Source organism: Taudactylus pleione, unplaced genomic scaffold, assembly GCF_031769625.1.
Source record: "Taudactylus pleione unplaced genomic scaffold, aTauple2 ptg000456l, whole genome shotgun sequence".
Taxonomy (NCBI): Eukaryota; Metazoa; Chordata; class Amphibia; order Anura; family Myobatrachidae; genus Taudactylus; species Taudactylus pleione.
Window position 1 is genome coordinate 1,214,302 of NW_028284858.1, and position 23,574 is coordinate 1,237,875.

The 23,574-nt window shown below is 42.4% G+C and overlaps 1 protein-coding gene across 2 annotated transcripts in view; it reads right to left on the bottom strand.

Moving 5' to 3' along the window:
• The window catches only part of CALD1 (caldesmon 1), a 186,225-nt gene extending 171,871 nt beyond the window's left edge, over window positions 1-14,354 (bottom strand). For both annotated transcript variants that reach the window (XM_088448507.1, XM_088448508.1), the window contains exon 1: window positions 14,211-14,354. The gene's annotated coding sequence lies outside the window, so the exon portion shown is untranslated. The remainder of the gene's footprint in view (window positions 1-14,210) is intronic.
• Window positions 14,355-23,574: the final 9,220 nt, after the last annotated feature.

Consider the following 23,574-nt stretch of genomic DNA (forward strand, 5'->3'; position numbering starts at 1 on the left):
TTTACTCTAGAGCTCAGAGTCTGCAGTGCTCAGTGCGCTATCAGCAGCCGGACGGAGAGGAGGGGGGCCAGGACGGAGACTGCACACGGGCCCACTCCTCTGTTAATAGGTCCCTGCACTCTACAACCGCATTTTAAATGTGGAGTGAAGTATATAGGGGCCTAAATCTCTGCTGTAGTTACAACAGTTATGCTAGTATTTGTACGGCAACTTCAGAATCGACACTAGCAATAAAATTGTTTAAGTGTCTGAATTCACTAAATGTACTTTATTTTAAAGGGGTAAAAGTGTTTCCACTCCTTTTATTTTAGGTACAATTATCAGCCTTAAGAGCAAAATATTCTGGATGGAAAAAAGGGATTGTCCTGGGAAAACTGGGGCACGTGAGACTCACTCTAACTACCCTGTATATGCATTTACATAGAAAAATTATACATATGTAAAAAAAAAAGTAAATGATAAAGATAGGAGTGATTCATTTATAAGAAAATGATTGTGCTTATGGCTCACATTAATTTGTAGACCAAAAAGGATGAATTTATCTCACCTTTACTTAAAAACATTAGAAGAACTGGATATGGTAGAAGAAATAAAGTGGGGGGAATAAAAGGGGGGGAAGGAACAAGAGTGGGGGAGGGGGGGGGGGGAGAAAAAGGGATTGGAAATAATGGACTGCCCTTAGAACAAATTTACTAGTAGGTACCAAAAACTGGTTTGTTACCTCCTGGACATGAAATTCATATTCCACTCTGCGTCACACTTGCCTACATTCCCGCAATGGTAGGGAGGCTCCCGAAAATCGCTCCTGGCCACCCGGAAAAGTAGGCAAGTCTCCTGCACCTCCTCCCGCACCCCCCCCCCTCCACCCGCTCGTACCCCCCCCTGCGTTCGCCCACTTATAGTGCACAAGTGGGCTGTCTGGGGGGAGGGATGGGCGATTACGCGATTCGCTGTGAATTGCATCATCGTAGTCCCGCTCCCCGCTATACATTGCCTGTTTTCTCTGAACTGTTTAGCGGGGCCGGGGCCACGATGACCACGCCTGCTGCACTGCCCATATCCCCGGCCACCACGCTCCCTTTCTGCTGACCTGGGCAGCCAAGTAGGCAAGTATGCTCTGCATCCAACATATACCCAGGGCAGGGCCGGCTCTAGGGGTGTTTGACCAGTGCGGTCGCACAGGGGCGCCACCCGTAGATTTCAGCGGGACAGTACTGTACCGCTGTTCCACCCACGGGCCGAAGTGTCCCGCGGCTGGTCAAATCGGGAGGCTGGGGACCCCCACCGCCGCAGCTGTGGATGGATGACGCGCGCAAAACCATTCACTGACGGGAGAGGGCTGGGGGAAGCCCAGCCAGTGACGGAGAGCTGGGCTTTACCCACAGCCTGACGTCATGTAGGGGGGCGTGGTAATTAGGCCACGCCCCCAAATTCGGTTGCGTGCGGCAAAGGGCCGCCTTCTCAAGGGCCGGCACAGGGTGCTCCGACCCCTGGAGCCGGCCCTGACCCAGGGGCAGACTGAGCTTTTTATTCTCCTCTTAAGCCATTTCCACCTGACCACCACAGACCCCCAACCTCATATCCTTCTCTCTAGGGAGACCCCATATCCCACCTGTGTAAAACATATCTGTGTATTTTACTAGCATTAACGGTTAGAAAATAAAATGATTATTGTTTTATTTTATGCCCATATACACACATAACAAAAAGGTACAGCCACCTTTGCAATTCAGACACCGTAAGCTCAGACTCTTTTTACAAACCCTACATACTCAGGGTGCACATTTCTTTGAGCCAAAGGCTGCTATCAAGTGTCTGTCATAATGGCAATTTAAGCACACACCCCTCTCTAAAATGCAAATGCAATAGAATGGACAGGGGTAACCTAAACATAACACATTGCATCCATCACCTTTCGGCGGTGCCAGATCGTACCAGAAAAATTAAACAATACGTGGTCTATCACTACACAATATTGGGAAAAAACAGTATTATACTGGAAAGCTATAGTCAGCGGCTAGTGGTGAAACAAAGAGGTTGAACGGAACCTACCTTCAACATATGGAACTAATCTGAGGGAAGTAAAGATTCTTTCAGCTCCATGTGAAATATGAAAAAGGATTTTCAACTAACCGAATTGTTTTCTGCAGCCAAATATGTCACAGTTCTGGCCCATACAAGGAGCGTTATATGATATGACGGAACTGAGTGATTGAACTTGCCGGGCTATTTTTTCTTCTAGTCATAAGTTGCTGCCATCTTTCAAACTTGAATAGGCTATAATTTATTTTCTTGGTACTGTAAAGGACCTCTTCCCTATTAGGAAAACAAATACAGATTTTCCTGATACGGCAGACAATATTACCAATGTTTTTTCAAAGATTTAATCTCATTGTACTGCCAAAGCAAAAACATATGGCATTTGTTCATGTTAAAGATTAATAAATAGTTTCAACTCTAAAGTTTTATAGACTCTATATCAAAACCGTCCACTGTCTGCAGAGGTCTATATCAGAAGTTCTAAACAATGTTTTTTTTTCCCTTTGGCCTCCAATGTGGCTCTGATAGTAACAGGAGAAAATTAAAATAAAGGGGGCAAATTGACACCGGGACAAAACATATGGAAATACTCTCTGCCTTTACATGGAGTCAGGACCTTAACTAGGGGGGTGTGAGCGCCGGCCAGGGCCTAGAACGGCACACTGCGGCCTGGAGAACTGCTGCAAAGCCACCCAGGGCATCCTCAGGATGAGGCACTCAGGGCCTGATTCAGACCCGCTCGCAAGCAGGTCGATGTTGCCCAAGTGCGCATGCGCGAGACCCTTGGCCGTCGTTATGGGTCTCGCACCAAAGGGGGCGTGCTGTCGATGGCGAGTGACAGCACGCCCCCTTTGGTGGGCGTGCCGGGGCGTGGCTGCCCAGACGGAGGCGTTCCTATGGGAACGCCTACCGTCTGGGGCCGGCCCTACTGATATCACTAGTGATGTCAGTGGGAGTGCTTTTGGCTCTCCAGGGCTTGCGGCAGCGAGACCCTACCGCAAGGGTCTCGTCGCAAGCCCAATGGTCATGATGGTCTTGACCATCGCGACCATCATTTTGGCCGCTCGCTATAGCTGTGGGTGGTCACCCACAGCTATGCGAGCAGCCAGGAGGCCGCTCCAAACAGTAAGAAGGACGGCCCTGATTCAGAGCGAGCGCTCTGTCAGAGTGTCCGGCTCTGAATCAGGGCCTCAGCTCCTTACTTGTGCCAGTGACCCTGTCCCCTCATGATGCCACAAGTGCGAGGGAAGGGCTGGCCTGGGTGCAGTATTGGCCATTTACAGTTCATCAACATTGTTTATTTATAAAATGCCACAAAACTGTCCTGAATTGAATTTTCTGGCAATGTTTCAAGGCACCAAGGGGTCTATTTACTAAGCAGTGTTAGGAGACAAAGGGTCTGATTCAGACCCGGTCGCAAGTGCTGAGCGCTCGCAACCGGGTTGATGGTGGCCCAGAGCGCATGCGCACGAGCCAGCTCCATCGAGCGCATGCGCTAGACCCGGATAACGATGGGCAATCCGTCCATCCCGGTCTCGCACCAAAGGGGGCGTGCTGTCGATGTTGAGTGGCAGCACGCCCCCTTTGGTGGGCGGGCCGGTGGGCGGGCTTTTGGCTCTGTTAGAGCCGAAAGCGCTCTGGGGCTTGCGGCCACGAGACCCTACTACAAGGGTCTCGTCGCAAGCCCGATGGTCTTGACCATCGTGACCATCATCCTGGCCGCTCCATAAGAAAAAAAAAAAAAAAAAAGACGCCCTGATTCAGAGCAAGCGCTCTATCAGAGCGTCCGGCTCTGAATCAGGGCCAGAGTGAAAAGTGATAAGGTACCAGCCAATCAGCTCCCAACTGCCATCTCACAGGTTGTGTTTGAAAAATGACAGTTGGGAGCTGATTGGCTGGCACCTTATCACTTTAATTAATTAACACTGCTTAGTAAATAGACCAGACAAGACAAGGAAAGGGAATGGATTTGGAGTGGGGTTAGGAATAGGATGCAATTCTTCATACTCCCCAGTAAAGGTGAAAATGACACTGAGGATATTTAATTACATAGGTTTATGTTCAATTTAAAAAAAAAAACCCTAACAATTATAATTCTCTAGGATTTTTTTCTTCAATAAATGCAGATTATAAAAACGACTAATATTTTTCAAAAGATATCTTAATTCGGATATATTAAACAAAAAAAAAATATGCAAGACTTTATTTGGATTACTAAATTCAGTACCTCCTAGATCCTGAGGACAGAGGACGCGTTTCCTACTCTCACGGAGATTACTTGTACTGCTGATTTAATCAAGGGAGTTCCTCGTATGACTGCAAGTTAATACTGTAAACAGGCACTAATGTAACTACAATAAATGTACAATCATTTTTTTTAAACAATAGGTATAAAATACTTTCTTACTTCAAGGAAACAAGTTACAAGTTGCTTTATAACTAACGTATCTCTGGGAGAAGAGGAGGAAAGCTCTGTGAAATCAGGTCAGGTGGCACTTAATGAAGCAATCATTACAATGAGCATCATCATGCTCCACCCACTGTAGTGTGATGATGCAAAACACACCATTACACCATGGTGTCCAAAGCGCAAAGCGAAACGCGTAATTATGCTGTAATCAGTGGCGTATCTATAATGGGTGTAGGCTGTGCTGTGCACACGAGCCCCTGGGGCCAGTGGGGCCCACACCACACACATTGCACATATACTTCCCTCCGCACAAATCACCGGGAAAATGGTGGTACAGCCCTTTGCCTGGAGATTTGCACAGGCAGAGTAGAAAAATCACCGGGAACGTGACGCACAGTGTCAGTGTCTACTCACCTGCACCAACGGAGAGAGAGGAGGGGGGCCCACACGGAGACTGCACAGGGGCCCTTTTGCCTCTTAAGCTGCCCCTGGCTGTGTTATGCCCACCATATTTAATTTTAGTTCAGCACTATTACTTCCCTCACTGGACTTACTAAAAATATATATATTACCCCTCCAATGGCGGCACTCCACTCAGAAACAAGTGTGTCACACTTGTGTGGATTAGACTTATTTCTTGGTGGAGTGCTGCAATTGGAGGGGGGTCATCACACTCGTGTGGAGTGGACTTATTTCTGGAGGGGTGATATTGCTACTGACCCGCTGATGTGGGTCCTGTTTGGAGGGCACTCGGTTTGAATATCTATCATTGTAATGTGGAGTGCTTCTTGCCGTGTATCTGTAATATATATAGAATTTCTTGCATTTTGGCATTTACTGGTATTAGCCTTTCCACTACATGGTACGGACGCTGCCCAACACAATGCGGGAGATTCAATTCAGAGCGATGGGCATGATTCACTGTTCTGGAATGGCAAATCATGTCTATTTACATAATTTTGCCTTGCCAAAATTTGCGATGCCAGCCTTACGGTAGCTGGTCGATACTTGCACAGCTGGGCATAGCGGCACACTATGAATGCATGTTCAGCATCTACTGTACAGACTATGGAGGGCAAGGAACCACAAAAGGTTAGCACTTGCATTGGTAATATGGTAGTATTTTAGTGTAAAACAGATATTCAACTGACCACAAAGTAGATTAGATCAGTCGTGTGGCTTTTATCATCCATATAATTGCACATCTCAAAGTCTATGATAAATAACTGGTGGTAAAAATGAAGAAATGAGCAAGTGGTTCAGGCAGATGCCTAGAAACCTGCAGTGTGGCTAGCCCTGGAATGTGGACACCAGTGTGAATAATATAGTCACTATTTAATGAATGGAGAACAGGACCCTTTCCTTATATGGAAGAGTTTTCTAGTAACCAAGGAACAAATAAACACTGGAATTTGTTAGAACATTTCCCTTTCCAAGGCTTCACGCTTAAAAAAATATATATAATTGTGATTAATATGCACTTATGTTATCATTGGCGATTGACTGCTTTAAACGTAAAGAAAATATATAAAAAAATGCTTCTATTTTGTCAATGCCTTGCTGCAAAAAGTATATAATAAAAAACTATAACAAAACAGTAATAATAATCATATTAAAATATGGTTGAATAAAGTAATTATTATTTAGATACATGGGGCCAAATGTAATAGGGTGAGAGTTTAGAAAATGTGAGAGTTTAGCAGTAAACTCTCACATTGGTTGAGTTTTATCTTCAAAATAGGAAAACATCTGAATGAGATTTTCAGTCGTGACAGTTTTTTAAGTCTAAAAAAACATGCAAGTTCGCTCTGTTACTTTGGTTTTGGACCATATTACATTGGCAAAGTTTAAAAAGTGTCAGAAACTCTCACTTTTCTAAACTCTCACCCTATTACATTTGGCCCCTGATCTTTATTCAAAAAATGTAATTAAAAATGTGTTTGTTTTTGCCACCACAAAATACCTTAAATTATATTATCATTCTTCAGCATTATTGAAGCATAATCTGCACTGTAAACCTATAGAACAGATGTCACTGTTTATAAGAGCAGAAGTATTTTCACTTTATGTTTCTAGAACACATATGGGTTTAACTTTTTTTTTTTTAATATGGACTATCATTTCTCTTTATACGAGTATCCTCCTGACATTTTTTGAAGCACCCATCTCCCCAAATACAGATTTTTTTTTTCCCAAGATAAATGGTGCGGTCACTTGATGCATTCATTGGTTGGGCTGTACACCATTAACCATACTGCAGCCATTTACAGAGGGTGCAGTGCATTCTGACGTGTCCTCTGCAGCTCTGTAAAACCCGGACAGCTCAGTTTCTCTAAACCATTTTTTACTTTGTCTTAATCAAGACAGCAGCATTCCCCAAGGAAACCCCAGACCCCTACTATTGCTACTATATATTTTGCAATCCTCTGTAATTTTGTTCCAATATTGAAGTCATTCAGGTTCCCTGTAGTGGGTGGAGAGATACCAAATTATACATAACCCCACTTTCCAATTTCACTCAGTCAAGTTATGCAATGTACAATGGATCGTGCGATAGATCGTGAGTAAAAAGTACTCACGATCAGCACCACATCGTGTCCCAGATTGGCAAATCTGCCCTACAGCACGGCAGATCTGAAGATGCAATGTACGACCAGCGGGTACGCGCATCGGCATCGTGATTGTGACTGGACACTCATGATCTGAGCATAATTTACATGATTTGTCGTCACGATTCGTCAGAATGGGGCAAATCTTGTAAAAAAAAAAAAAAATAGCCAAGTGTGTAGGCACCTTTAATTAAACACTTTGCTAGCACACAGATTGTGGGTAACCAAAATGTGCAGTTTATATTTACAGTAGTGATGGCCATTGTAATGAGATGGATCACAACCATCAATGTTTTTTGTTTTCAATTTGATTACGATTGTTGACACCGCTGCTTGCTTCCATTCCGATGGGCTTTTATTGATGTTTTGACCGATGTTCTTTCGTGTACTTGTAATTCAGTGGCAGTGCTAATTTGGGCATGCAGAAACAATCTCGTTTCTTTGCGCATGTGCACGAGTAAATCATCGGCTGGTTTATAGATGGTGATTGCATGCAATTGCGGCACTGCCACAACTATTGCGTCATTCCAGTAGCCATCCCTAAATTGTGCTGCCTGTGATTGAGTTGAAGCCAGACATCCATGACATCTTGCAAAACACCGACGCTTTAGAATCAGACTTATACGAACTTTAAAAACCTTCCAAAACATATACGAATGCTCTCCGCTATCTCTCGTGCCTTGTGTTAGAGGCGTGGACGTGTCCAATGATTTATATGAACAAAGAAAAAATAAATGTACATTAGAACACCCTGGTACAACCAAGTTCTGCCTCTTTGATGCCATGGAGATCAAGTCTGTAAACCCCCTATGCGAACGTGCTCTGTTCCGGAGCATTTACTGTGCAAATACAACCAAGATATGTTCCACAAACAAGCAGATGTCCCACTCTGCATTAGCCTGCTTGTCTGATACATATTAGGATACAGCCCTACAAAGTACATGGTGGATGTCAATGCACTATGTTACCTAAAAGACAATGGACATATTTACTAAGTTGTCCCTTACTGCATCTTGTCCCTTGGGATCGCTATATACAGATTTATTTTTTTCCCCGGCTCAATAACACAAAACTAGAAAATTACTTAAGCTAATTAATTTGGGGGCATAGTTATCAAAGCTTGATGTGAGATATATATCACCAACCAATCAGCTTCTAACTTACATTTTGCAGGCTGTGTTTAAGAAATGATAGTTTGGAGCTGATTGGTTGGTGATATATATTTCACAATTTTATCTCACATCAAGCTTTGATACATATGCCCCTAAGCTCACCCACTTTTAGTGGTTATGGGGGGGGGAGGAGAGTGGAAGGACCAGCCACAAGTGCACTCCTTAGGAAACCTACACAAAAATGGGCCCGGAGAACATACCATTGGTCACAACTGAACCCAGATTTGTGAGACATTAATGCTACCGTGTCAGAAATGAAATCCCATTGTTTGTATGGTTATCATACCCACTGGCTTTTTTACTTGCTCTACATTGATTGTAATGCTACTTGCTCCATTTTTGGCATGTAACGCATTAGGAGGCCTACTTTTATCTCTAAAACGCTAGTGAAAGCTGAAGTAACAGTGTACATTGCTACTTGTCCCGAAGACTCCTGAAAGTCAAGGGGGTTCTCGTGACTCCAAGGAGAGAAGGGAGCCCTCCTCTATCCTGGCCACTTCCCTAGAGCAAGAGGTGGGGGGCTTGGTGACACAATTTACTGCAAAAAAACGTCATATTGCCTTCCCCCATGCAATTCCTCAGTATGCAGGATTACGCCACAGGGGTGGGGAATGATGATCACATCGCCCCACTCCCTGCACTTGCCACTTGGAAATCCCCTCCAGGATCTCACAAAAGTTGTCAAGTATCATATACTGTATAAAATGTGCAAAACACAAAAACACGCACACAAAGAACTCTGGGTATAATAGGGCATTACATACGTCATTTCCTCTCATTTCTGTTCTGACATGGCCTTAGACCCTGACTGAGCACCAGGAAACAGAGCAGTCTTTACCGCTGAAACTCCTGTGCAGAAGGCCCCAGGGTTCTCCCTCTGTAAAAGTCACTGGTTTCCTTTTTACAAAATAGCCTTAACTCCCACATCCCAACATTTCCATCTAGTGATGTGGCTTCGCAGAGCACAGTCAGAGAACACTGTCAGTCTTTCATGTTCAACCCCAGCCAACACACGATAAAGTAGCAACAAGAAGTAATCATTTATCCACCGTTATCCGCCATCGCAGAAGACAATAAGTAACAGCCAAACCTGGGCATTTTAATGTGAATTGCATGATACTAAGCAAATTGTAAAACTGGCAGAATAGGCCCAACCATATTTTTTTTCTAAAACAACCTACAGTATTTTATTCTACATGTACTGATCTAATTGTTTTTAGGGTTTGGGGTGTGGTACACAATGGCCTGTATTCAGAATATCAACACAATTGTCAACATGGTCAGAATGTCAATATTCAGAATGTCAACATGGCCATTCATTGTGACTGTCGACAGTTGGCATGTCGACATGGTGCTTTCAGCGTATTTCAGCCCAAACTCTAACTGTAGCCTAGCCCTAAAATAGACTGTTTTATATTGTGTCTGCTGGGGTCATACTTGCCAACCAGCACTGTGGGGGGCTGGACACGGCAAAGTTGGACAGGTCTGGGGAACGTGGTGATTTGATAGCTCATTGTAGCTCCGCCCCCGCTATACAATGCTGCAAATACCAGCATTATGAAGTTGGGGGTGGAGCCATGATGCAAAATTAAAATTATGTCATCATCCGCTTGTGTGAAGTGGGCGCCCAGTGGCACCAGCATGCAGGAGACTTGCCCACAGATTTTTTCCGAGCCTCCGGGATGCTCACAATATAAATATTATGAATGTCAACAATTTTGCTGCAAGCATTTTATCCATGTCGACATTCAGACTGCACACTGACATTTGAAGTGCCACATGTACAAGTGACTGTATAAACTTGTCTTAATTATCATACCTTATGGTCTTTTTGTGCTGGAATACTATTGGCATTATTTGAGTCAATTTGATATGGATAATTGGCTATATACTCTTGCTGCCAAATGTTCTGTGTACAAACACTAAGGGGATTATTTAACAAGCAGCGATAAGCCAAAACTCCAGAGAAAACATCAGTCCTTCGCTGCATTTGCAAAGTGCTAAACAAAAGAGACATCACAGATTTGTCCAGAGTGAAGTTATTTTACATCACTTACCGCCATCCACATAGATGTCAATTAAGACCTCTGAATGCATTAACTATACAAGGTAATACGGGCCAGCAACACTAGAGAGGCTTTGCCAGATCCCCACTGGGTCAAATAACTATGCACATGCACCAACATTAATCTCACGCGCTTCCTTTCTCTGGCAGGGTTAAATTGCTAATGATTAATAACCAAGGAAGTGGGTAATACAGATTTGTCATCTTGCGACATGCGCTGGAAATGGGCGCACGCATCTCGCCGTGCGACTTGCCGTAGCTGCGTGTGCCAGGGTACGCCATGCCGTGTGCTGCATTCGGACAATGCAATCCTATGGATCATGGGTGCGAACACAGCGAACGTACCCATTCGCTTACACACGACTTGCACCATACGTTACACAATTTGCCAAACAAGCAGCAAAGATGCAAGAGGACACATCTGTACATAAAGATAGACCCCTGAATCTCCCGAAAAGGCATAAAGTGGATTATAAAACAAATCAGACATTTTTTTGGAGCTGATTTTTGAATTTGTTATATATAGGATTATTTGCTAGTCCTAAAAAATGTACAAAAGTAGTTGGAGGAACAAGGGACAGAAAACAAGACAATTATATCAGTTTCAGCCCCCCAGGGCTGTCTTAACAGCAATGAAGGCCCCTGGGCAAAGCAATGCACTGGGGCCCCTATTAAACAATCCTCTCCCGGGGATGGGATGCTATAAGTGAAGGCTGTGCCAGGGGAGGGAGGGGGGGTGTTGGCTATCGGCAGAAAAACAGAAGTCACAGTCTGCACATGTACAGTACAACAAATTTCCTATGCAGTGCCCCCAGTAGTGTCCCTTATACAGTGCCTCCAGAAGTGGTCCCCCCTACGCAGTGCCCCCAGGAGTAGTCCCCCCTAAGCATGCCCCCCATTAGTAATCCTCCTATTACTAGCCATTGACGGCTGTGTTTGTAAACTGTGTGGTGCAGACCGCTTGCCACTGCGGTCTGCCCTACACTAGGGGCCGGGGGACACTAGCGGCTATGGACCCCTGACCCACAGCGGGCCCCAGTGCAATGCACCGGCTGCACCGCCGCTAGTTCCCTCCCTGAGCCGGTATCCGCCTCTCCCTCCTCCCCATGCAGGACTATCATCGGTGGCAGCTATTCGATGGGGGGTAGGGGTGCTATTGGCCACAGGCCCTTGGAATCCTGGGACCCTTGGGCAACTGCCCATTTAGCCTATATGTAGAGATGGCCCTGCCCCCCCCCCAATATTCTATAGTCACGCACCGACCAGCATTGCCCTGATGCAAAGTGTCAACATAACATTCATGGGGGCCCAAAATGCATGATAGGGAGTGGTTACACCCCCCGTTGGCCAGGCAACCTTAAAGTATAAGGGCCTAGAACGTGTAATGGTGGCCCTGCTCTCAGCAGCCAATTACTGGAAAAATGTTGAATGCTTTTGTGTTACTCATTGTAGAAGGATGGAATTACAGACTTCTACTGTGCAGAGTGTCCTTGATTGAGTAAATATCATTACTCATTTGTTATTTCTCTTAAACCTGAGATACTTTTATGTATCCATCTATACCTAACTACAAGTCACAGCAAGTCTCTGTAGTAATCTCCATTCGGTATTTAAAGCAATCTGTGGCTTTCCTGCTGTTGTGGAACTGCTTGGACTTGTAGTTCTATAACAGCTGGAAAGCCACTAGTTGTTTATCTCTACATTATGCATTTCCTTGTAAGACAATCTTACATTAGCATTGTACAAGTTAAACTCTCCTTGTAGCACGTCCCCTCTCAACCTAGAAATAAAGTGATACAGATTAGCAAAGCATAAATGTAACAAATAAGAGGGATGCTAACATTTTGAGCGATACCTTGATTGGCAAATGGGTATTTAAATGCATTGCAGCATCTCCCCCCCCCCCTCCAAACATCTGGAATACCCTAAGGCTACTGACATTCCTTAGATATCTCAGGAAGATGCCTGATGGACCTAAAAACCTAAAGCTCCTTTAGCCAGGAAATCCACCAAGTTTCCCTAAATATTGCTAAACTTTCTTCTACGACTGTATTTAACCTCTCTGGTACCATAACAGTCTGCATGCAACTTGAGGGTGAGTTACAGATCAATCTGCATACAGCTTACAGGCATAATAAATCTGTATTTAATGTTGTTTTGACACATGTGGGATGCAGTTACACAATATATCATGCTAAAAGTCAATCTAAAATCTTTTTGGTCGACAGTTTACAAACAGGAAACACTGTGTACTTTCAAAACATGGTTTTGGTATAAAATGAATCATTTACCCAGGGAAATGTGTATGTTTTATTGAGTAAAAAAAAGTAAAAATTATATATATATAGATAGATAAGATAGAGAGAGAGATAGATAGATAGATAGAGAGAGAGAGAGAGAGAGTAGAAACAGTATTATTGCTATCCTTAATTAATAAATTTTTGTGATATGATCATAGTTGGTTGATGTGTTTGTGGAATTAGTATCAGTGCTCAGACATTATCCAATGCAGGAAAAAGAAAAAAAAAGTACAGTACATTAAGTAATTGTGCCAGCTACACTTTGGCATATGAAATTGCAATTGTAACAACTTGTCACAATTGTACTGGCGCCAATCATTAGACCCTTGCCGGGATTAGACAGTTGGGATACGGACGGTCGACATTTAGACCGCATACCCTGCTCAGCAGGTCTCCCCTATAAAATGATATATACGTATACCCTATATATAGATTTTACAGCAGAATCGGATTTGTCACTGTGCTCAGGAGCATATTGACCACAGCTGGGTAGAGGCTTTTTCTGAAAGTAAAAAGCTGTCAGGATGTCCATTACAAGAGGATGCTTTTGTGGTTCAATTTTCTCTTACTGTATCCTGATTCTTGTCTGGGGCATCACTATTGGCACCATCTTGGCCCTTTCCAGAAACATGCCATTCTTCCAATGAATCTATCCCATGCACTGCATATGTATACCATACATTATAGATATATGTTCTTTACATCTATTGTAGGTATTGTATTCAAGCACACACGGCACAATATATTGGGCAATTTTAGAACCAAACTGAAATATGAACAGGATAATACCAAGAACAAAAATATCACACATGAGTTATTTAGTGTTTAGACACTAACAAAAAAAAAATAATCTGTAAGAAGTTTATCAAGATCAAACAATACCTACAATAAGATAAGCAGCCTCTAGCTACAGGAGGTGGCTTCTTTCTTTTCCCAAATAGTATTGTCTTAAGTATTTGACTTTAAGCAGGAATTCCAGCCCACAAAGCTATCTACCTCCACCATCTAGTCTGCTGCTCAGCCAGAGCTGCCTCTACATGTCTCAGTGGCTCTGCATTCTATATTTCCTGTCTTCTTGGAAAGGCTGCATGACATAAGGATAGTAATATTCTTTTATTAGGACCCACCCAAACATCCTGCTATACTGACAAAGTAACAGTTTCTGCAAACTCTCATGTTTCATGTACCTACTAACATAATAACAGCCAAAAGTATACAAAAATCAGAACAAAGACTAATTCTCAACTGTTTGCATACAAAAAGCAGGGTAGGACACTGAACCTTCAGGAGTTGAAGGATATAGGGAAAACTTCCATGAGAAATAAGATATTATATATATAAAAAAAATATATGACAGGAACATATTTTTCCTAACAGCCAAGCTTAAAAACACAACATAAATGATCTTGTCTTCAGCATAAAATCATATAAACAACAGCAACAGGGTGTGATAATAGACTAAAAAAAACCCATAAAAACATCACAGTATGTTGCAAAGAGTTAAATAAACAAAAATAAATATTATTGTTTTGATTCATTCATTTGTGCACCAATGTCATATCTCCAAAATATATATATCTGCAGCAAATATACATACAAATGGAATTTCCTTACCTCTGTAGGGAAAAGTGTGCAGCTGGAAGGAAAACTGGCTGCTTTTGGAATCAGCAAGGAAAAAAAGGCACAGGGGCTGCTTAAAACACAGCTCTATTGAATTAAACTCACTTTTTGTTAGACACTCCCCCCTCAAAGGGGGAAAAAAAAAAAGTCAACTCTCAAATGAATCCTTATCCCTTATGTTTACAATTGGCAGCCAGTAAACGCCATTGTCCTCAGCCTAGTCTCACAGGCAACCAATGAGTTCTCTCTCCAAGCAAAAAAGGTGGGCTTAGCCTGAGTGTAGAAATGCCTGTCATTCCCCAAGCATGCTCAGAGACAGCACTCATCACAGGAACCAAATGCAAGCAGCCTGCCAAATGCAGTAACATATCCTTTTTTGGTTATACTTTCAGGACCTCTGGAAGAAAATCCTCTGTCAGTGAAGATCATAAGAAACCCTAATCTTGCAAAAAAACAAACAAAACAAAACATAGAGTGACTTGTGGAACACAGAGGGAACTTTATTCTATCTTACATTATTTTATGAGGCAAAGACAATATAGTAACATTACAGTATATATATATATATATATATATATATATATATATATATATATATATATTAGTGTAATGGAGGTTTGTTAATTTATTTCAAATTAAAGCCACATGTTGGCAGTAATATAACTGACTGAAAAGGAGCAACCGAAATGGATGGGAGAAAAGTGCTTTGTAAAGACTTCTGTGCCTGCGAGCACTGTCTGAACACGAGCAATGCTGTACTGTCATCAGCTTGGCCTGTCTCCCAATAGGTGTGGGTGTGCTTGTTGCTACCGTTACACAATTGTACATATGCGGATGAGTCTTGCAGGATGTAGTCACAGTTATGACATTGCTTTCAGATGATAGGCAATAAGATGTCATATAAGTAGCAGGGTGCCCGGGGTAAAACGTTCTCTGGCAGAATGCATAGGTTTATATGGTACAAGAAGGTGGTGTTCTTCTTGATCTGGCATTTAGGCACAAGTACTGTACCATTACGCCGATTAGGATATTGTTCTTAACTTTATGACCATGAAAATTGTAATCTTGCCATCTGTTCAAATGTTCCCTCTCTTATTTTACAATAATGCCCTTATTCATATAAACACATAAAGGATGCATTCAAAAAAAGCTCTAGTTGGATAATGAGCAAGTAATTGGATCACTAATGTCAATAATTTAGATTATATACTGTATATATTTATATATTACTGTACAGAATACAGTTTGGAGTGTATTAGGTGACTGCAGAGCATACATAATCCCAGTGTCTCCTCATTATGACTATCAGGAATTATCCGCCACATTGGAACAATTTAAATGCTCAACCATACAAACACACATACATATTTACATACATACACTTACATTAACCTAACCAGTTTGTGTTTTGGACTGTGGGAGAAAACTGGCTCATTTGAATGAAACACACAAAAACAAAGGGAGTACTCTGATCGGTACAGAGTCACTTGGGCCAGCTGTGTTAGACAACAATGCTGACCACTGTGCTACCCCGGGGATCGGTCACTTTGTACACAGGGTAGCTCTTTGTTTTGAACCAGCTATTGTGCTGGTCTGAAGCAGCTAACAGTATATGTATGTATTAACAACACAAGATTGGTGTCTGAAAGGTTTCACGCATATTTTGTATCTGTTTCAGTTATGATATAATGGTCAGTGAAAAGCAATAGGGGGTGTGTAAACACAAGAACCACAATTGCAAACCCTCCATTATGACATAAATAAATGAAGGAATCCAGGATTGCCATTGGTCAAGAGGAGATCACTAATTAGGAGGAAACTCACATAGCAAAAAATGTCCCCTTACTGTCATCGGACCATGAGGATGAGGCAAAACTGCTTCCAACTTAATATATTCTGTAACACCATGCTGGATCCAAAAATGATAATAATAAATCTCATTCATCACCACATACTGTAAGTTCACCTTACACCTCCACTATGTAAAGTACCCAACTCAAGCCACTGCTCCCCAGTTTCATCCACCCACTATGGGTCGACAATGTGAATAAAATTGTAGCCCATCTCCATCTGAATCTAATGGGGCCTATCCGTTAGCAGATAAAATTAACGATTGTACGATATATCATTCAATCGTTCATTATATCTGCTAATGGATAGGCCCTGAACGATGACAGATGCGCATTCCAGCAGCCGATAAATCGCTTCTATCATCTCTCATGTTGGTCAATTATCGCATATTAGCAATATCGTGCAGTTTATATGCGGTGAATGACGAATGATATTGGCAGCAGCTACAAAACACTGCAGAGAAAAAAATCCACTCCCTGAATGATGTCATGCGATATCGTTCATCGTTCGCCAAAATCTGTTATGTACATGACAGATATCGTTCAGCACAGCCACTGGAATTTTCAAGGGATATATTTTGTCTTTCATCGCTCAGAAATACATCTGCTAATGGATAGGCCCCTTTATGGTGCATACACACGGTCAGATTTTTCTTCAGATCTGAATGATAACGATTTTAAAAATATCTGAAAGAAAAATCTGACATGTGGGCAACAATGAATGATGAGCGTTTCCGTTTGTCAGATAACAATATCTGACATCTGATGTGTTTGCAGTCAGATTTGGACGATTTCATTCATTTTAATACAGGCTGATATCGTTCTATAGTTTGCAAATCGTTCAACCATTTGCAAATCATTCATCTGACATCTGACCGTGTGTATGCACCATTATGTTGCATACACACATAAAGATTTTCTGTCAAACAATCCAACTAGTTGATTGGTTGGAATGAAAATCTGGTAACGTATTGGGAGTAACTGATGATCAGAAATTTGCTCCTAGATGCCAGAAAACAGATAAAAATGGACATCAGACAAGTTTGTAAAATGTTTGATCTAAACTGATGTCAGTTACTCCCATACGTTACCAGATTTTCATCCCAACCAATCAACTAGTTGGATGGTTGGACAGAAAATCTTTACGTGTACCCAGCCTTAAAGCTGGGCATCCACTATACAATTTTCTGTCAGATACTGTCCAATCTGGCTGGTTGGAATGAAAACCTGGTAATGTATGGGAGCAAATGACAATCGTCCATTTGCTCACAATCACTGGAAAATAGTCAAAAATGGTTGTTCAGACAAATTGGTTGAAACTCACAAATGTAACCAATTTGAACAATTTTTTTTGTCCTTTTTTCAGTATTTAAAACCATATGATCGACTGTCATTTGCTCCCATGCATTACCAGGTTTTTATTCCAAATTCCCTCACATAAAGCACTATGGATGTAATAAAACACAAGGAAGTGGGCAGGATGCGGGAGATCTGCCTACACTTCCGGGGTTCGGGACGCTACCCGAAATGTCAGGAGCCTCCCGTGACTTCCGGGAGTGTAGGCAAGTATGCCTCTCCCCTTTGTAACACATACCCTCCAACATGACCCCTTCCTTCAGGTACAAAATACTCTGTTCCTGGACTTCCCACCTAATTTATGATTGCAGTCACCTGTGTTGAACTAGGTGATTGATGAAACAGGTGTTTCACCACAGGTGGCTGCATTCCTAAATTAAGAAGGAAGTCCAGGAGCAGAGCATTTTGTACCTAATGGAATGGGTCATGTTGGAAGGTCTGGTAACACTTGGGACACTTAGCGCTGCCATAGCCACCTATGGCAGCACTAAGTGACCCAGGTGCAGTGTGATATTGTAGCCAGCACTTAACTGCGTTTTTCTCCCTTTTCTCCTTAGTGCAGAGGTTGCCAAAGTCCGCCATTACAGTCCACGTTTTAGGGATATCCAAGCTTGAGTCCAGATGGTCAAATCAAATGGATTGAGGTACTAATTAAGTCACCTGTGCTCAAACATGGATATCCCTAAAACGTGGACTGTAATGGCGGACTTTGGGAACCTCTGCCTTAGTGCATAGACCCCTATGTATGCCAAACTCACATTCCACAATGCACCAAGTTGAGGTCAGTATGTTATAGTACACTCAATACCGTTCACCTACACCTACACCACGCATGGGGAAGAGTCTCATGATATTTATATGTAGAGCAAAATCTTTATCAGCGTCCTACACAAAAAGAATTTGGGTCATCGTAAGATGCTGGCAGTAGCTCTGGCAGTGGCATACAAAGGCTTCCTTGGTATATTTGACAGAAATTTGACTCAACACTGTCGTCAGTCCTATTATCGGCAGCAATAATGTGGAATAACGAGTTTCATACTCACCCTGTACATACCGTGGTTGATTATAGCGGTATGTACCTAGAAATGCAATTTACATCGCAAAGGTCAGCTCTCCCGATAAGAACTGTCTTTGCGATGCCCACAGGCAGAGGGACTTCCGGGTTTAATACCCAGAAGTCCCTCTGGCGTCCTTTTGCGCATGCGCAGAAGGCTGCCGGCCGCAAGGGGTGATGGGAGAGATCCGATTTGATCCCTCTCAGAGTAAGCCCATAGGCTTCTATTGGGTAACGGCACCTGAAGGTGGCGTTACACACCGGGATAGTGCTTAGTACACATGGAAAATGTGGTAAAACCCCCGTTTCTGTGTTTTTACCGCATTTTCAGCTTTAGTACAGCCCAGCCTGTATATGTGCAATGTGGGAACTAAGAGGTGTCAAATAAACCTTCACCTAGAGATGGCCTCATCTATTCTGCTGGCACCACCATACCCCTGGACTTCAAGATCTCCCAGATTGCAATGCAGGTCTCGCCCACTATTCTGCATCTGTAAATGGTCATATTGCCCAGCATGAGATATAAATGGGGAGAAACGCGCTGTGAAGTACAATACACTAAGTACAGCACTAGGCACACCCCCTGGGTGTAGTCACACACCAATCCATGGCACAGTGGCACCTCTATGTTACCTGGTACCACTGTAAAATGCAGTGTAAAAGTAGATTTGGCAAGTACGTGTGAGTGCGGCAATCTGAGATCAGGCAGTATTTGCCCTCCATGCAAAAACCTCTTTGTATATTAACGATACTGCCTTTGAATCTTATGAATACCCCTGCCTATACCTTCTAACATCCTTCCTATAAACCTCTAAGGATGACGCTATTTTCCGTACACAGTCATACAGTAAATAAAGAATCCAGACCTAGAACCTGTGGTTCCAAAGCACAAAGTATTATTCAAGTAAAAAGTACAGCAGTTACATGCTATGATCCTCATATAATCTTAGCGCAAAGAAATTATACAGACCCAAGTACAGTGATACATACGCAGCGCTCTCTGGTCCAGATGTAGGCATCAGCAAGAAACCCCTCGTCAATCAGCATTCAGCACGAAGACTAGGAACCCAGGGTCAGAGCACACATATTTATACCCCCCAGAAATAAACAACACAATAGAAAAGTTTGTTGCTAATACCATTGGTCGTAAAGGAGAGGGCATATGTTACAAGGCGTTTAACAGGTTGGTTCAAATAGACACAGTCCAGCCTCTAACAACTGGTGGTCTCTGGTTTCCCGCCTCATGTAAATCCTAACAGTTGTTCATATAATGTACATTTTGTTGCTTGAAGTCTCTGCGGTCCATAAGTTGAGAATGCATGTTGCGATCTCTCCATCGATATTACCAGAATACTGTTGAGAGAGTACGCATCAGTACAATACCAAACATGGCTTACTTATCACGTATAAAACCTTAATTACGAAATAATCTTTATTTCCTAGCAATTATAATAAATGTGCATACTTAAATCTTATACCTTAAAGCTTATGGAACCTTGTATGTGAATATGTAATATGTGAGTATGTGTGGTTTGATGTAAAGACGCTAGTTAACTTGGGGCAGATACGTGTGCATGAAGGTAATATTTGGCGTTTTCATAAAGAATCTTATGCATTCGCTAATATGCAACTAGTTAACAGTGCTATTGTGCATATTAATGTGTGTATGAGAAATGGTGTAAGATGCAATCGCATGATGCAAATAGTAATATCGCCACATGTACTAAAGTGTGAGTTTATCTAAAATGGCGCTTAGGTGGCCATTCGCAAAATGGCGTCTTGCGATCTCATTTCAAAGATGGCGTCTTGTGGCCAGTCGCAAGATGGCGTCGCTGTGATCCAATTTTAAACTGATCTTGTCTCAGCCAATTATCCAGCTTCGACAGTCCACCCTTTGATAGTGAACAACATGCTATCACAATCTGATTTTTAAAATATAATTTAGGCTTACATTTATATACTATTTAGTGTTATTATGGGATGGCACAAGGTGATTCTTAATCCATCAATAATGTGTCTCTGAGTGGGGACATAAAACTGCTATTATACACACACCCGGGATCTTGGAAGATCATGTGAAAGGTGTGGGGATACACCAGTCCTATAAAGGCAGTCTTGAAGGGGAAATTTCAGACTTTACATTATCTAAGGTGTTTTAAAATAACATTTCAATAATACATTCTATGCAGGTCTAAATATAATACATTAAATGATGGTATTTCCTAGTTCAGGGTTGTAATGCAATTTTGTATTTACCTTGGTATTCATACTGACCACCATCATAATTTCATTCTTTCGTTTTACTCTATTTTTACATTTTCCACACTTCAACACAATAGGAACACACCGGACACATATACCAATTATTATGATGACCATCAGTATAAGGATTAAGAATATGCCTATGCTAGTGATCACTTCCTGGACCCATTCCCCTAGACCTGAGAACCATTTCACTGGGTTCAGCCATGAAACCCATCCTTCTATCTTCTCCCCTACTTCAGCCACTGAAGCATTATGGTTCTTACGAAATTCCCATTTTAGCTGCAGAATTTCATCCATCTTTCGGTCTATCACCTCCTTGGGGTCACTAGTATCATTGGTGACATAGGTGCAACATTTTACTCCAAATTTGGTGGCCAACGTTACGCAATACCCTCCAGTAACAGCAGTTAAATAATTTAACACTAGCCTGTGTTGCACCAGTTCTTTCTTGTACGCTTGCAATTCTCTCCCTGTATACCTGAATGTGTCATCATACATCTCGGTGATATTATCTATCAATTTAGCAAGTTCCTGAATATATCTAAAGTTTACTGTACCCCGAGTGATCCTGGTGGGATCCAATACGACTAAAACTTGAAAGCCAGTTGTCTCACTAATTAACTGAGTGGCTTTGTGCACGTCACCAGGTATCATATTTCGTTTGCCTCTGTGTTCATATTGTGTGTGAAGATATGGTGTCGGTGTGTTTTTATGTATACCAAGCATTTCAACATGTGTGAGGGTCATAACTTTTGGGACTACTCTTCCCAGGTAACACAAACCTTCGGAACTCGGGGAGAGCCACTTATACGCTTTTCTTCCACATATAAAATATACATTATCAGGGAGAACATAAGGAATGGTATGCATCATTATCATTAGGCACATTTCCCTTGCAAACAATCCTACTTCTGGGTCTTCCATCTGGTACATGCAAGTTTCTGGCTGTATTATTTAGCACAATAACCATCTGGCACCTTAACAATAACTTCTTTGGTGGAACTCAATGCATACCCGTACCTAAAATGTCTCCCACTAGATTTAATTGAGCGTAACAGATCATGGTTTATGGACTCATTATCAGCTTTTTGTGAGAAGGTCATCGTCTGATTATTCCCTGTCACTTCCCAACTCCCGGGTTTATTGGGGTTGGTTATGTTTAAACACAAAAGTGATCTATTTACTTGGAATTGATAGAGTTTGAAATGAGGTGGTTTGGATGAGAGGAATTTTCCATCCAATGTTTTCCCTTTCTGTAATTCTAAAATTTCCGTGATATTCAGTGGAAATGGCACCAACCCTACATTATGCTGTCCCTGTGGCACATGTGAACACACCCAGCAATCAGTTTGATTTAACACTTTGCCTACCATGCTATGATAATCCTCTAAAGGATACCCACCCCAGTACGGGTTATATTTAGGCTGGCACCGTTGGATACAATTCTCATCAACTAGGGACCCACAAAGCTCACAAATACAGGAATCTTCAGACGATAAACCTCCACACCGTCCCCGAGTATCCGGAATAACAGCTCTCTTAACAATAACAGTACTAAGATTGGTCAGACACTCCCCTGATTGGCATTGCACTCCTTTTGACTCCACTCCATCAGCACTGCCATCAACTCCCCTCTCTACAATTGGTCCCCCTTCACAGAAACCGGACATTCCCGAACCGACCAGGGTGGTGAACATTCTAAAAGAGAATATGAAATTGAACACAGCAGGCCCTTCCATTGCCACAACAAGACCTGCAGATTTCATTTAGTTCAGGTATCTCACTACAACCTTTTCAATCCTCCCGGAACAAGCTCACGAGCGACAGGTTCACGCTATCAGCCTTGTCTCCGACTCGTTTCTCCACCAGTTGGTCGACCTTTTTGCAGTGAGTGGAATGGACCCAGGTATCTCTCTCAGCCACATTCAAAGATGTAGTACTTGTCAGCAGCACCTGGTACGGACGTTCCCACCGATCAGTCAAACAACCTGAACGCAAGAAATTTCTGATCATAACATATTCTCCTGGTTCAACATCATGACAGTTAGTTTCAGGCATATCATTGGACAACAATTTCAGTTTCTGCTGCTGTTGTTTTAACTGCTTACTCATTGATATAAGATACTTTACAGTTACCTCGTTGTTACCTTTCAAGTCTTCCTGTGGACTTATAATCAAATGAGGTTGTCTACCGAACAGTATTTCAAAGGGAGACAGATTTAGAGGGGGTCTGGGAGTGGTCCTTCTACAATGCAGGACGGTAATGCTTCTGGCCAACCTAGTCCAGTCTCTGCCATGATTTTACTTAACTTATTTTTAATAGTCCCGTTCATCCTCTCTACCTTGGCACTGGCTTGTGGTCGGTAGGGGGTGTGAAGTCGACTATTAATACCCATCAGCTTACACATATTTTGAAAAACATCACCTGTGAAATGAGTACCCCTGTCACTGTCGATGTTCTTAGGGATACCATATCTGCATACAAATTCCTGAACTATTTTCTTGGCAGTAAACGCAGCAGTATTAGTGGCCGCTGGGTAGGCCTCAACCCAATTAGAAAATACATCAGTGCACTCTAATACATACTTAAGATTCCTGCAGGGTGGTAATTGGATGAAATCAATTTGTATCACCTGGAAAGGTCCATCAGTCGGTGGAATGTGGGACGGTTTGGTAGGGATCGCTTTCCCTATGTTCTTCCTCAAGCAGGTCAGACAGGACATTGCTATCTTTTCTGCTTGTGAAGAAAAATCTGGTGCGCACCAGTATGCTCTCACCAACTTGCACATACCTTGCTTTCCCTGATGAGTCAGACCGTGTGCTGCCTCAGCCA